A 16,185-nucleotide genomic window follows, 5' to 3' on the forward strand; every position below is an offset into this window, starting at 1 on the left:
ATCATTTCAGCCGGTAGTTTATACTGTGTTGAGCATGGTTCTGATACTTATTTATTGGCTCAAAGTTCACCAGTGATTTTTAATTTTAACAAGCAACATAATATACTTTCATAGTCATTAATGACATAGTAATGGAAAACTGGAAACACCTGTGACATTTTTCGATCCTTTCGATCCCTTGTTAGCTATACTGTTCCTCAAAATGTCTAAAAGGGAAGGAGGATTGAAAGGAAGGAAATCTTTCCAGCAGAGCTTCCAGATAGGGACTGCTGGAATCTGGATGTTCACTAGCAAAGAGTTAATCACCAGGATTAGCATTTGGGCGATAGAAATTGTAGGCAAAAGGCACCGTCCTCTCTGCCTTCGTGTAGTGTATATTTCTGCTTTAGTCATAATAGATACCGCAGTTCGAAATGCAAGGTACTGTGGATACAGATTACCATATGCAAATTTTATTCAAACATGTATTCACTCTTGACCCTGTTTTAGCTATGTATTTTTCCTTTCTTAGAAGTGAGAATATGCCGTCCCATCCCAGCACGTCTTTGTTTTTTTATCTGCTTGCTTATTTTGTTTTTACTTGCTTTGAGAAGCCAGAGTATGTGGCCTTCCCCTCCCCCCCCTCCAGATAATCGGCCTGATTTTCAGTGCTTATTCTCCAACACATCAAATATGTCGGGACTGTCAGTTTTGAAAAAGAAAGTGAGTGGTCTGTTGCTTTTACAGCAGGGGTGTCCAAACTTGGCAACTTTAAGATTTGTGGACTTCAACTCCCAGAATTCCCCAGCCAGCTCTGCTGGCTGGGGAATTCTGGGAGTTGAAGTCCACAAGTCTTAAAGTTGCCAAGTTTGGACACCCCTGTTTTACAGTGACCACAAGCAACTGCCATTTAGCATTTGGCAAAACTAGATCCCCTTTGGGTTCCTTCCGTGTTATCAGCCCTTGGCTAGGAATTCTGGAAGCAGGCACTAGGTTGGGCAGGGCCACTCCAGGCAGTTATTTTAATCAGCCCGAAATGGAGTGATTGCAGCACACTCACTCTGAAGTGAGATTTGGTATGTAGGCTGTTGAGTTTACAATCCCTCTGGAGGAGTTCCCCAAAACTCCTGACCAAATGGTTGCTTCTAAAAGGCCAGTATCATGAATCATTCTAGATTCCCCACCCCCACCCCCAGGATATTGATATCCCTCTTGCAAATACATAAATATTTAACTTCTTTCTTGAATGTTTCTAATTTCCTTGCAGACTTGTTCCTAAAATGTTTGCATTGGATATGTCAGCTAGCATTAGGCCATCACAGGGACAGCAAGGTGGGAAAAAGATATAATAATGGGATGTCCTACAGGGTAACTGCAGGGTATGGATAAAAGTCACAAGATGGCAGCCATGATAGGGCAATAAAAATTCTACCTGTTTTTATGTGCATCAACCATACCCACCATGGCCTATAGCCAGATGCTAAGTATTAGCATTGCTTAGACATATCAAAAATATGGAAAAGTTCCCGAGTCAGAAAATTATAAATTATTCTACTGACTGTAAAGCAAAAATTACCTAAAGTAAACTCTTCTTCAAGCTGAGCTTCACCCTGGTGACTTTATGGACATAGAAATTTAATTTTTTGCAGCATGAAGAATGATTCGCCTCTATTTCTTTTCGGGATGCTTTGTTATTAATATAATTATATACCATTATTATTATAGTAGCTTCCCATCTAAGTAGTAGAAACTGGTTTAACCTGCTTAGCTTCTGAGTCCAGACAATTGGTAGATTCTGCCACATGCTTTCTCTTACTCATATCCATCCATATATACACCTGCACTTACATATGTACACACACACACAAATTTTGTTTTGATCAATGATCAGCAAATTACAAAAATGCATAATGAAAAAGTATTCACACACGAGAGAGAGAGAGAGAGAGAGAGAGAGAGAGAGAGAGAGAGAGAGAGAGAGAGAGAGAGAAAGAGAGATGCATACAGCATGTTGGAGGTGCTATAGGTGTAAACATATAAGATAAAATATAGACATGAGTCTCTATGGCACCAGCAACTAGCTTGCCCTCAAGGCAACGAGACTGTGGCCAACTGGACGCCAGGGAGAACGAAGCATAGTTTCAGCATGAGATAATGAAACTCAGTCGAGAACAGATGGGGGAGGCAATTGGGACTGAAGTTTTATTTTCAGTCAATAGCTAATGCAGGAGATTGGCAAGGAGGCAATAGCAGCTTGTCACGCATCCTGCTTCTTGGCAAGCTTCTCCTGTTTGCCAAGGCTATCCTGTGGTGGATCTTGTTACCCAATACTGCCAGGAGAATGTTTAACCAACTCAGGGAGTAGAGGAGCTCCGTCTTGCTGCAATTGTTCCAGTCATTATCTTTGATCGCCTGGCTTTCTGTGGAGCAGGAGGCAGGGATCAGAACCAGGGAATAAGCAGAGTTCTGGTACAACATTTGCAAATTGGAAGGGTGGGGGGAGACAGGAATGAGGTGGCAGATTGATTGCAAGGAGAGTCAAAAGGGAATGAAGGCATTTCAGATAAAACAGGTTGCTTGTATCCTGTTCAATGTACTAAGCTGGGTTTGCTCAGAACTCTTTTCCTATGAGCTCTACCTGGATAGTAGATGTCCCTAAAAACAATTCCAACAAAATAGTTCCTGGGGGACCGTGAAGCTTTCACAGAGACAATGTGATTTTTTTGCCCTCTTTTGGGAGTCTTGGCTGAGGAATGAGATGATATTTCTATCGCTTTCTTTTCTTCCGTTTTATAATCTGGTTCTTCCTTACAGTACTTCAGTTTCTGAAGCAAAGTAACAAATCCTGCAATCACTGTCCTAACCCCACCAAAAGCATTTGTTTTAGCTTTTTTTCGTCCTTAGAATCTGGCACCTGCATTCCGTAGTTCAGTGCCATAGGCAATTAAACAGTTTATCTATGTGAATGAGTCATCCTTGGCCCAAAGCAGTGACTTCTGAGCTAGATGGCATCCTACCTATCTGACCCCCAAAGATGCCCAAGTATACATTGGAAAAAGAAATCCACCAAAGAAAGTGCTTGCAGCTTGGTGCGTGCACCGGAGAAAGAAAATCTCACCAAGCACAATTTCTTTTTATTTCTGCTGTGGCCAAGAAAATTAAATCATTCAATAGGAAAAAGTAAGGAAAATGGTGATTCCATGAAGTGCCTGCCTTCCTCTACAAATGAACTGATATAAATGGGCCTTTGAAGTACAATGGACACTCAAAATACATGTGTATGGAGAGGGCTTCTAGGTTTGGAAGACAATACAGGTGATATTTGAATTACTATGGCAATTGGAACCAGAATTTCCATTGCTAAGTGAAGTGGTTGCAAAGCCCCTATTGCTGTCGATAAGCAAGGATTGTGAGTCCTTAAGCAAGCATTTCCTCACAATTTCCTGTTGGTTCCCAAAAACCAAAGTCAGTGAGAAGCTACCAGGAAGATGTAAATTCCAGGTGGTTTTTGCAAGCAGGTAAATAGGAAGGAACAAGGGGATGCATGGATGGCCAGGGAGTTGTGCTGTGGTGCTTGGGCTGGCTGCTGCTGGATGGGGGAGGATGTGTGAGGGTATACAGGTGGCTGGCAAGGCAGGTCATGAGCACAGAGGGGCTGGGGAGCAAGTGGATGGTTGGGGGAGAGCATCTTGTAACCTTCCTACCAGCTTCCCCATTGACCCTTGTGGGAAGCTGGCAGGAAGACCAGAAGTCAGAACCAAGTGATTGCAGGGCACTTCAACCATCATAAGAATCAGCCAGTTGCCAAGTGCTCAAATTGCCATTATGTGACTGAGATGGCAGAAACTTTGAGGACTTGTCATAACCAGAGTGGGTTCCTACCAGTTCAAACCAGTTCGGCGAAACTGGTAGTAGTTTGCCGGCCTGGGTCACTGGAACTGCCAGCGACCTAGGCCTGCTACATCTCCAAACCGGTTCCTCGGTCAGTGTGGCATGTTTTTTCCCCATTTTTAAATGTTCTGTGCACATACGCATGGGAGCGAAGGGAGCGTGTGCGTGCAAAATTGCATGTGCAACGAACCAGCAATAATACTGGCAACAATCCACCCCTGGTCATAACCATGACTTATTCACCACCATCATGACTTTGAATAACCACTGAACAGATGGTTGTTAAATGACTTAAACGGTTGTTAAACTGAATTAAATAAGCCAAGACTAAAGCCATCCATCCAAATGCTGCTGAACGATATACTCCCGTGAATGGTTAAGTCAGCATTTCTCAACCTCGGCCACTTGAAGATGTGTTGGCTTCATTTCCCAGGATTCTCCAGCTGGCGTTGAATGGGAAATTCTAGGAGCTGAACTCCACGTATATTCAACTGGTTGAGGTTGAGAAACACTGGATTAAGTGACAGGTGAAGAAATATAGATTCTACATTTCCTGAAATAAGTCATTTTGTACTTTCAGTGGTAGACTCTTTGAATGCCAAAGTGAGGAAGGTACAAGGGGGGAAAGCAAAAATTCATGCCCCAGGTACCAAAATTTGGAAAAAAAAAACACCTCACCTATGGTGTCAGTTGTTATGCAAGAAGAAAACTAAGCTAAATCCCATTCAGAAAACAGGTTTTGCTTTTACACGCAAAGTCTGACTGGCATATTTCAAGTTTCTCTAAAGAACTGGGTGGTTTTCTCTGAACTCTCAAATTGCTGCAAGAAATAAGACTATAGCTTACACAAACCAACTGGACTTAGTTCTGGATTTTCTGGCCTATGCTTGCAAGGCATATAATTTGGATAACGTTAGAGGAGACTTTTTTTAAAGCCCTGCATTAGCACTGGAAATGGGCTACAGGGCTTTGAGATGACTTGTCAGTGAATTTTGTTCACTGAACTCATTTTTGCAATACTTCAGTAGAAATATTGGGTCTAGGATTTTAGGGCATTTTAGGGGGTCTCTTCAAGCAAACAGCAATTAGATTTTTAAAAACTGACTTGGCAATGCAGGTTACTTTTCTGTTAATAGACTTATTCATGTTGTGAGATGACTTTGTGTGTATGTGTGCATGTAGATAAATACATACTATTGTGGCCTGTCAGCAGCCAGTGGAGCTGGCAGCAGATTCAGACAATGAGGAGATTGGGGAGGGACATGGGCCAGTCCTGGAGTCTGGGAAAGGTTCTGATGGGGCCTCTGTGTTGGAGGCAGAGAGGGGGACAGAGCCATATGCCAGTTATCAGCTGCCTTCAGAGTCAGACATCAGTGAGGCAGACGAACAGCTGGAGGCTCTTCCCAGTGTGTGCATGCACAGAATTGCTAGACGAAGGGAACAGCTAAAGAACAAGGGTTGACTTGGGAGTAAAGCCACAGGTGAACGATGAATGGCTCCCCTCAGAGGAAATAAAAGAGGAGCGAAAGGGGGAGGTGAGTTTGCAGGAGACAATTAGTTCACTTAATTTGTTCGTGACTCTCCGCGACTCCTTGCCAAGTTTTGCACATATCAGCCTGTCAGCTCCCCAAGCCAGATAAGGTCTGTGACTGTAAATCCTTCCTTGAAAGATTTTGCTGGATGTGAATGAGCAGAATTCAGTAAAATAATAAGAGAGTTTTTGTCAGAACAAGGAGTTTGTTTCATGCTCTTGGGAAGCCTAGTTCAAATTCTATAGAATCAACCTTGCCCTCTTTCTCCTAACTTATGCTGTGTACTCAAGTTGTCAAGTTGTTGGAGAATGCAAGTGTACAAGTAGTTATTAGCTCCCAGTTCTATGATTTGCCCATGTACAAACACATTAAAAGAAAGCAAACATTTCACCATTTTATCACCCTTTAACTACCCAGAGCTTGGCTATGCCTTCTTCGAAGACTGTCACTGAGCCCTTTTCTCTTTTTCATCATCTAGTATTGTCATTGACTGCATTTTTTAATGGAGCTGGGCCCAGATTCTACCCACGTAGCAGCAACGCCCTTGATAATTAAGGGGTAACTTAATAGACCACAAGAGGTATCATCATATTTCTATTCAGTAGGAGGTCTTGCTGTCAGGATTTTTCTAGTGCAATAGTACATTGTTTGGTCAATAAACACATTTGGAGCCATTTTCTCTGCCCACGGTGATTGTCAAGCTGAGGGCAAAAGGCAAGCTGAAGTACACAGCACACAACCCTGAATGGAAACTATCAAGACAGCTGTTTCACAAACGCTTGTTGCCAATCATTGCTATGGGACAAGCCTACACATGCAGTCTTGTCTTAGCGCTCAGGAGTCTCCACAATAATGGGCAGCTTCTGGGTCATTTAATCTTTCTGTTTGTTAAGGCAGGCTTTAATGGAATATTTTTGCATGTGTTCATATCTTTGGACAGACAGAAGGAACTATCCCATTCTGTCCTGTATAATGGAATTTCTTGATGAATTCAAACTATTATTTCTTCTACCCAGGGGTGGGCTGCTGGGGGTTCGCAGGGGTTCGGGCGATCCTCTAGCTAGGATTCTGCCCCCAAATGCTACCCCTGGCTGGCCACGCCGACCCCACCCCTCTCACCCTGCCCCTCCCCTCCCAGGAGTCTTTACGTGGCCTGTTCATCAAGACAGGTAAGTGCAGGGCCCGCGTGGAGGGTCGCAGGGGGGGGGACGGGCCTACCTGAGTTTCAAAAGTCTGGTCTGTTTCTGGCCTCCGGAGGGCCTCTGGAAGCTGTTTTTACTCTCCCGAAATCTCCAGGAAAGCCTCCAGAGGCTGCGGAGGGTGAAAAATGGGCCTACCAGAAGTTCCGGAAATCCAGAAACAGGCTTGTTTCCAGTCTCCAGAGAGCCTACTGGAGCCCAGGGGAAGCGGTTTTTGCTCTCCTGGAGGCTCAATGAAAGCTCGAGGAAAACCTCTGGAGTGTGTGGAAGACGAAAAACACAACACACACTGCCATGGTGCAGAAGGCCGACTAGGCCATGCCCACCATGGCCACGAACACCCAGCAAATGGGCAGCGAATCCATTGCTGCAATTTTTGAAGCCCACCTCAGTCCACAACCAATCTTATGCTAGTCACATTCCCCGAGGGGCCAGTGGAAACCAATAGCTGCACATATACCAGCCATACTGGGATGAGTAATTTATTCAAGGATATGTATATATCCTTGAATAAACTATCGATGCATCTTAATCTATGTGAAATCACTGGCAAGCTGTGGATATTGTTTGATACTCTCTGGATACGGTCAGCTCTGCCAACAATTTAGGAGTCGGATAATGGCCGCTCATTCCACGTCCTTTAAAATCGGGACGAATAAATTTGTAGTACCAGTTCACTTGTAAAGAAGAGTTATGGTTCTTCTGATTGTAATCAGGCAAGATGTGAAGGCTCATTTGGTGACCCCAAAGCAAACCTCTACAGCATCTGTTCCAACTCATGGCTGAATGGTGTTGCCCTGATTATTAGGAAAAGTGATTGTTTGAGTCCTCTTCTTTGATGGCTTTTCTTTTCTTTCCATGTCACCAAAGAAATAAGATGTTGGCAATGGTTCATGGGGAGAACACCTTAACATTTATCTCCCCTTCTCTTCCCTTTTCTACATAGTAATGAACTGCCACATTGAGATTCCTGTGTCCTGCATTTCAGAAGCAAATCTAGGAGGAGGTTGCTTAAGCATTTCTCTCTTACATTATTTCCCTGTTGCCTTGCGATTTCAGCCCCTGGCAATGTTATAATTTTTATAATTTTTATTTCTTACCATTTCATGGAAGGCTGAGTGAGGCTCTTTAGGGAGAAGAGGCAGATCTGAGACTGGGAGAGGAGGTCACTGAAATAGTTTGAAACAACCAATAAATCCCTTTCTGTTCATTCCGATTGCTGGTTCCCTGATTTTGCTCCCAGCATCAGGAATAGTGGAAAGTATCAAATTTTACCATCTGTTGCTGGGCAATTCTGGAATAACGTAGTAAAACACTAATGTGCCACTCTGCTCTTAAAGATGACCTAAGCCTGCCTCACTGATAGGATAAAGGCAGGCTGAAATCCAACAGGTTCTGACAGGTTCTGACAGGTTCTGGAGAACCGGTAGCAGAAATTTTGAGTAGTTCATGCTACCTCTGGCTGGCCCCAGAGTGGGGTGGGAATGGAGATTTCGCAGTATCCTTCCCCTGCCATGCCCACCAAGCCACACCCAGCAAGCCACACTATGCTTACCAAGCCACACGCACAGAACCGGTAGTAAAAAAATAATAATTTCACCACTGGATAAGGGGCAAGTTGAAGGCCACAAGAAAGAGAAAAGAAGAATGAGTTTGTTATTTTCAAGAATTGGTTGTGTTAAAGTTAAGTGGAAATAGGGAAATAGCTATGGAAAATAGAACTTCCTGCAAATAGAACACCTTCCTTCCTTCCTTCCTTCCTTCCTTCCTTCCTTCCTTCCTTCCTTCCTTCCTTCCTTCCTTCCTTCCTTCCTTCCTTCCTTCCTTCCTTCCTTCCTCTCCCCCTCTTTATTTCTCTTGGATGATTCTCAAAAGACTTCAATGTTCAATATCAAGTCTTCATTTAGGCTACCTACTGTACATAATCCCCCCTCCCTTTCACAACTATCTGTGCCCATTTTATGATGCCAGTGAACTGTTGGGTTTTGCTCTTATGCCAGGAAAGAAAGCCTTTTTCAATGCACTGATTGACAACTGTTTAAAGGTTGTTTAGTAACTGTTAGAGGGCAAGCTGAGGATAGCACCTGCCAATACACTTGCAGACCTCATCCACTTATCAGAGCAATATCATTTCCTGGAAAGCTGATAACTATATACTTTGTGTTAGATATTAGCAACTGTTACAATGATTTCCACCAAGGTCCTCTGTTCCTGCGGGAACAAAGATTCAATCTCATTGGTTGAAGGGTCTGACAGTTCCCAATAAAAGGGCTGCTGTCAGACTGAACCTTCACTGGATTGTACATAGTTGTTCTGTTACAATAAAGAGCTGTTGTTGCCTAAGCCTGAGTGTGCCTTTCCATTACCCAATCTAACACTGGCGACAAGGGTGGGATTGGAAGGCAACTAGGTAAACCAAAAAGAGCATAGCAATCCAGCAAGTAAATCCAGCCCGGAGCTCAGCGTGACATCAAGCAGCCATTTTTGAGCGGCAGATTCAAAACGCCATCAGAACACAAGATGGCCATGCACGCCCCACCGACTCTGTACGACCCAGTCACCAAGCACTGGGAATCATACATGCTGAGGTTCGACTGCTTCCTCAAAGCCAACGACCTCATGGGCCTTTCTGAAGGCTGCAAGAAGAACATGTTCCTGGGTTACTGTGGATGGGAAGTGTTCGAGACAGCCAAAGATCTATCTGAGCCAACGCCACTCCAATCGGTTGCTTGGTTGGTGCTCCAACAGACGCTGAGGACACACTACGCTCCCAAACCGTCTAAGCATGTCTGCCGGCACGAATTTAATATTTGCAATCAAAAGGAAGGCGAATCTATCAACGAGCATGTTGCAGCGCTAAGGAAGGCCACAGCGTACTGCGAGGTCAGAGACCTAGACGAACCCAAACTCGACTGCATCATATACGGTGTGCGGGACATTAATTTACAGAGGAGATTACTTGCCAAGTCTAATCTCGCTCTGCAAATTGCCTTGGGCGAAGCCAGGGCATCCAAATCTGCCATTAAGTCTACAGAAACCCTACAGCGCCAAAGCACTCCACAAGGCATGTGGAAGAGCGCAGGCATACACCGTGAAGCTACAAAGGCCGAGGGGTCAGAAAGAGAAGATGACAGCTGCTGCATGTGCAGTACTGCATCAAGCCAGCGCATTTCTCACCTTGCACAAGCTGCGGAGGAGAACATGCCATATTGCTTTGCCGTTTCTGCAACGCCATCTGCCAATGCTGCGGGCGAATGGGACACATCACCAAGGTTTGCAGAAGCGAGCACCCCACAATAACCTGGAAACCCAGAAGCTGACCTAACCGCCAGCAGAGGCCCAACCAAGGGGCATGGCAGCCGCCACCATGGCACTCAAAAGGCAACATTAGAGTCACCTACCACACCTCAATCGGCCAAATCCGCACAAGGCGGCCAAAAAAGCTCACAGTCCTCATCGAGTGCTCTCCATGCGAGATGGAGATCGACACGGGGTCAACATTGACCATCATGCTGTGGTCTACACTCAAGCAAGTTATCCCTAGCCTGAAGAAGCAACATCTACTTGTTTCTGACATCTGCCTTCGCAACTACCAGGGGAACCGAGTCCCCATCGTGGGCCAGGGCACCTCCTGGGTGTAATTCAAAAACTTCAGTGACCAGCTTCCAGTGATAGCGGTCAGCGGTGACCTGCAGAGCCTCCTGGGGCTTGACTGGTTTGAAGCCCTGGGCCTAGAAGTGACCGGTATCAACGCCTTAAAAGACAAGAGCGTCGAATAATTCTTTAAGGAGTTCGAGGACGTCTTCAGCACCATTCTAGGTAAGTATGTGGGGACCCCAATCTCTTTTAATTTGGACCCCAACATAGCCCCCATCAGGCTAAAACCCAGGTACCTTTCACTCTCCGCCCTAAAATTTATCTGGAAATTGACAAGCTCGTAGGCCAGGGAATCCTAGAGCCGGTAGATCACGCACACTGGGAGACCCCTATAGTGACACCTGTCAAATCTGACGGGTCTGTCTGCATCTGTGTGGAGTACAAGTGCACGATCAATAAAGCTTTACAACAAAGCGCTTACCCTGTACCCATTGTACGTATTTACTACATTCCTTAGGCCCCAGCAAAGTATTCGCTAAATTAGACATGGCACAGGCATACCAACAATTGCCTGTAGAGGGTGCTACGGCGGAGGCCCAAACCATCATGACTCACAGGGGTGCATTCAAATGTAACCGCCTGCAATTTGGAGTTAGTATTGTCCCTGGAGTGTTCCAAAGCGTCATGGAACGGCTTTTGCAGGGGATTCCAGGAGTCATCCCCTATTTTGACGACATCTTAGTAGCAGCTGCAAATAAGGCGCAACTGTTCAAATGCTTGAGAACTGTTTTGACCAGAATTAGAAACAAATGCTTCCATCTCAAAAAAGAAAAATGCCAAATTAAAGTGCCAAGGGTTGAATTCCTAGGGTATCTCATCGATGGTTCTGGGATTTACCTGACTAGTAAAAAAAATAAAGAAATCCAGGATGCCCCTACACCTCGCAATCAGACCGAGCTGCAGGCATTCCTTGGGCTCCTTAATTTCTACAGCATCTTTCTTAAACAGAAAGCCACCGTTGCTGAGCCCTTACATTGTCTCCTGGTGAAGGACGCAAAGTGGTCCTGGGGCAAAGCTGAGGCAGCCGATTTGCCGTGGTGTAAAGACTGCTGTCAGAGGACACCTTCCTAGTCCAGTACAGCCAGACCCTGCCACTTGTGTTAACTTGCAACGCTTCCCCCATTTGGCATCGGAGCCATCCTCAGCCACAGAATGCCCAATGGGACCGAGGCACCCATAGCCTATTACTCAAGGACCTTGTCCGCTGCCAAGCAGAACTACAGCCAACTACAGCCAACTGGAACTGCAACCAACTGGACCGTGAAGCCCTGGCTGCAGTGGCCAGTGTAAAAAGGTTCCATGAGTACCTGTAGAAGTCTACAGCCGTGACTTTGAACTCATCACGCTACTGGGCTTCCTGGCTGGGGACCGGCCTACTCCTGTCTCCTTGACGCCGCGAATGACCAGGTGGACTATTTTCCTCGCGGCCTACACCTACCGCCTCGTCCATCGACCAGGGGCATGAGAATGCTTTGAGTCACTGCCCACTGCCTGAACTGCTTGCAGACTCTACCCCCAAGATGCCAGTCCTTCTCATTGACTGCTTAGACACTGGTCCTGTCTCATCTAGTGACATTGCCTACCACTCTGCAAGAGACTCCATGATCAAACAAGTTTTGAACTGGGTGTGGAGTGGGTGGCCCAAGGGGCCTATTGGGTCTGAATTCAAAATGTATTATTGTAAAAGAGATGAAATGTCTGTTATTAATGGCTGTTTGCTGTGGGGGGACCGAGTCGTTGTTCCACCCAAACTGTGCATTGCAGTATTAGAGGCTTTACATGTAGGGCATCCTGGAAATGTCAGGAAGAAGTCTTTGCCTAGGAGTTACGTGTGGTGGTCTAACATGGACAAGGAGATCAAAGAATGGGTGGCTACCTGCACACCGTGCCAGGAGTCCAGACCAGCTCCCCCAGAGGTGCCCACTATGGAGTGGGAGCAACCTCAAGCACCATGGTTTAGGGTGCACATAGACTTTGCTGGCCCAGTTCATGGCTAGACATTCATGGTAGTTGTGGACGCCTACTCGAAATGGCTAGAGGTAGTCCTCATGACCTCTACCATGGCAGAAATGGTCATCAAGGCACTATGGAGACTTTTCTGCACACACGGTCTACCTAATGTCCTGGTCCTTGACAATGGGCCCCAATTCACAGCCATGCAATTTGAGACTACTTAGCAGCACAGGGAATCAGACATGCCCTGGTCGCGCCATTCCATCTGGCCTCCAATGGTCAGGCGGAGAGAATGGTGAGATCTGCAAAAGAGGCCCTATCTAGGATGGGCCTGGGAGATTGGCAAACACGGGTTGACCATTTCGTCCTAATTCAGCACATCACGCCAAGTGCTACCATGGGGAGAAGCCCTTCCAAGCTTCTCATGGGTAGCCTGAGGTCTCACTTAGACTGGCTACACCCAAACTATTCTGCCACATCACCCCCAGACTCAACAAGCAAAATTCAGAACTTTAGCGTACAGGATTCAGTTTACGCCCACAACTACGCTGGGGGAACTCTGTGGATTCTGCCACAGTGATAGGCATAACCGGGCCTCGTTCTTATCTTGTAGAGCTCGAGGACGGTCAGAAGGCACATTGACCAACTCCATGGCTGCCTCTCCAACTCCTCTCTTAGACAACCAGAGGTAACTCCTGCAAGAGTTAGCCAAAGCCCTACCCAAAAAGAGCAAGAAGTCACTCCTTCCACAGACAGCTCAAGCCCAAAGGTTTCGGGGCACTTATCTGGTTGTGTTGTAGGCCCGCAGCGAGCTCCGAGCGAACCGGCTCTAGAAGGTTCCAGGAGCTTCCACCAGGCGAAACTGCAGAGACAACAGGCCTGTCCGACCTGTCCGAAGAACACCCTCTGACTGAACTGTGCAGGTCTGGCAGAGCTGCCAAAAAGCCCGCCTAGGTTAATTCCATCTAAGAGGGGAGGGGTGTTAGATATTAGCAACTGTCATAATAATAATAATAATAATAATAATAATAATAATAATAATAATAATAATAATAATAATAATAAAATTTATTTCTTAGCCGCACCCTCTCCCGAAGGACTCAGGGCGGCGTACAATAAAACACATAAAAACAATATGGACAATACACATACAAAATAAACGAATACATGTACATGGAGGAGGTGGGAAGATGAATAAAGACAGTTAAAACACAATTTAAAATCCCCTAATAAAATTCCAAAAGTCACACAATTAAAAAATCCGTCAGGAGCAGTGTGAACGAACTATGGTTTGGCCAGGCCAGCTACTTGAAATAGGTGGGTCTTGAGCTTTACCCGGAAGGCGCGGAGGTCAGAGGTAGTCCTAATGTCCAGGGGAAGGTCATTCCACAGGGCTGGGCCCGCAACAGAGAAGGATCTACTCCTAGATGCCGCCCCCCCGACATTGTCTGGTGGACGGCACCTGGAGGAGTCCCTCTCTGTGCGAGCGAATTGGTTGCAGGGATGTATGGGGCAGGATACGATCCCGCAAGTAGCTAGGTCCTGAGCCATGGAGCGCTTTAAAGATCGTAATCAAGACCTTGAAACGCACCCGGTAGACCACAGGGAGCCAGTGCAGCTCACGCAGGAGAGGTGTCACATGGGAATACCTTGTACTCCCCATAATTACCCGCGCGGCCGCGTTCTGGACCAACTGTAGTCTACGAGTGCATTTCAAGGGAAGCCCCATGTAGAGAGTGGTTTCCACCAAGGTCCTGTGTTCCGGCGGGAACAGAGATTCAATCTCATTGGTCGAAGGGTCTGACAGCTCCCTAGAAAAGGCCTGCTGTCAGACTGAACCTTCGCTGGATTGTACATAGTTGTTCTGTTACAATAAAGAGCTGTTGTTGCCTAAACCTGAGTATGCCTGTCCTTTACCCAAGCTTGAAAGAGGCGGTGGTGAGACCCTTGCTCAAGAGACCTTCGCTCGACCTAATGGAGCTAGCTAATTACCGTCCAGTCTCCAACCTCCCCTTTTTGGCGAAGGTTGTTGAGAATGTGATGGCGCAGCAATTTCCACGACACCTAGACGAATCCGACTATCTAGACCCACGCCAGTCCGGCTTCCGACCCGGGCACAGCACTGAGACAGCCTTGGTCGCGTTGGTCGATGATCTCTGGAGGGCCAGAGATAGGGGTTGTTCCTCTATCCTGGTCCTATTAGACCTCTCGGCGGCTTTTGATACCATCGACCATGGTATCCTATTGCGCCGGTTGGAGGGGATGGGAGTCGGAGGCACCGTTTTGCGGTGGTTCGGCTCCTACCTCTCCGACTGGAAGCAATGTGTGTTGACAGGGGGGCAGAGGTCGTCCCTGAGGCCACTCACTTGTGGGGTGCCACAGGGGTCGGTCCTCTCGCCTCTCCTGTTCAATGCATATGTGAAGCCGCTGGGTGAGATCATCCGTGGTTTTGGGGTTGAGTACCATCTTTACGCTGATGATACTCAGCTGTATATTTCAACCCCAAACCACCCCAACGAGGCTGTCGAAGTGATGTCCCGGTGTTTGGAAGCCGTCAGGGTCTGGATGGGGGACAACAGACTCAAACTCAACCCCTCCAAGACCGAGTGGCTGTGGGTACCGGCACCTCGGTTCAGCCAGCTGACTCCATCGCTGGCCATAGGGGGCGAACAACTGTCCCCCGTGGAGCGGGCGCGCAACTTGGGCGTCCTCCTCGATGCCCGGCTGTCAATGGAGGACCATGTGGCAGCCGTGGCAAGGGGGGCGTTCCACCAGGTCCGCCTGGTGCGCCAATTGCGCCCCCTACTGGACCGGAGTGCCCTGCGCACGGTCACTCATGCGCTGGTGACGTCTCGCCTGGACTACTGCAATGCCCTCTACATGGGGCTTCCCTTGGGACGCATCCGGAGACTGCAGCTAGTCCAGAATGCAGCCACGCGGGTTATTATGGGAAGTACACGTTACTCCCACGTAACACCTCTCCTGCGCGAGCTGCACTGGCTACCTGTGGCCTTTCGGGTGCGTTTCAAGGTATTGATCACCATCTTTAAAGCGCTCCATGGCATAGGACCTAGTTATCTGCAGGATCGCATCCTACCACACACGTCCCTGCGACCTATCCGCTCACACAGGGAGGGTCTCCTCCTGGTGCCGTCTGCTAGGCAATGCCAGCGGGCGACGCCTAGGAGTAGATCCTTCTCTGTGATGGGCCCAACCCTCTGGAATGACCTCCCCCCAGACATTCAAACTACCACCGACCTCCGTTCCTTCCGGCAAAAGTTAAAGACTCACCTATTTCAATCAGCTGGCCTGGCACTTTCTTAGTTTTACCTCCCGGGGATTTATTTTATTTTAATTGGGGTTGGGGTTTTAATTGTGATGTTTTTAGGATTAGAATATATTTATTTCTTAGTACAGCCTATCTCCCCCTCCAAATGTATCTTAAATGTATTTTATTATTATGACCGATTTTATTTGTATTGACTGTACACCGCCCCGAGTCCCTTTCTGGGAGAGGGGCGGTCTAAAAATCTAAGAAATAAATAAATAAAAAGCTAACACTTTGGACCTGAGATATTTGTACAATTTATACATATGTGAAAATTCAGGAAGGATGATTTCATTATAGAATATACCAAATTATGGTTGCCTATCTCTATTCATCTCATAATTATTTAAGACCAAACTACATTTTAATCTAGACTCATAGGACCCTGGGTTTTTTTTGGGGGGAGGGGTCTTTTCAGGCAACTCTATTGTGAACAATGATCAGTGCACAACTAAACAGTTAGATATCTAGATATCCATTAATCCTGCACTGATTTTTGGAAGCTGATATATCAAATATATATTAGTAAAATTATATAGTTAAATGTATCTTATTAGCATAATAACTTCATCAGAAAAGGAGGGATCACAGCACTATAGTACAGCAAGCAGATTTCACCAATTAAGAGGAAGTGAGCAGTGTAAAA

Source organism: Natrix helvetica (assembly GCF_964273705.1).
Source record: "Natrix helvetica genome assembly, chromosome: 3".
NCBI lineage: Eukaryota > Metazoa > Chordata > Lepidosauria > Squamata > Natricidae > Natrix > Natrix helvetica.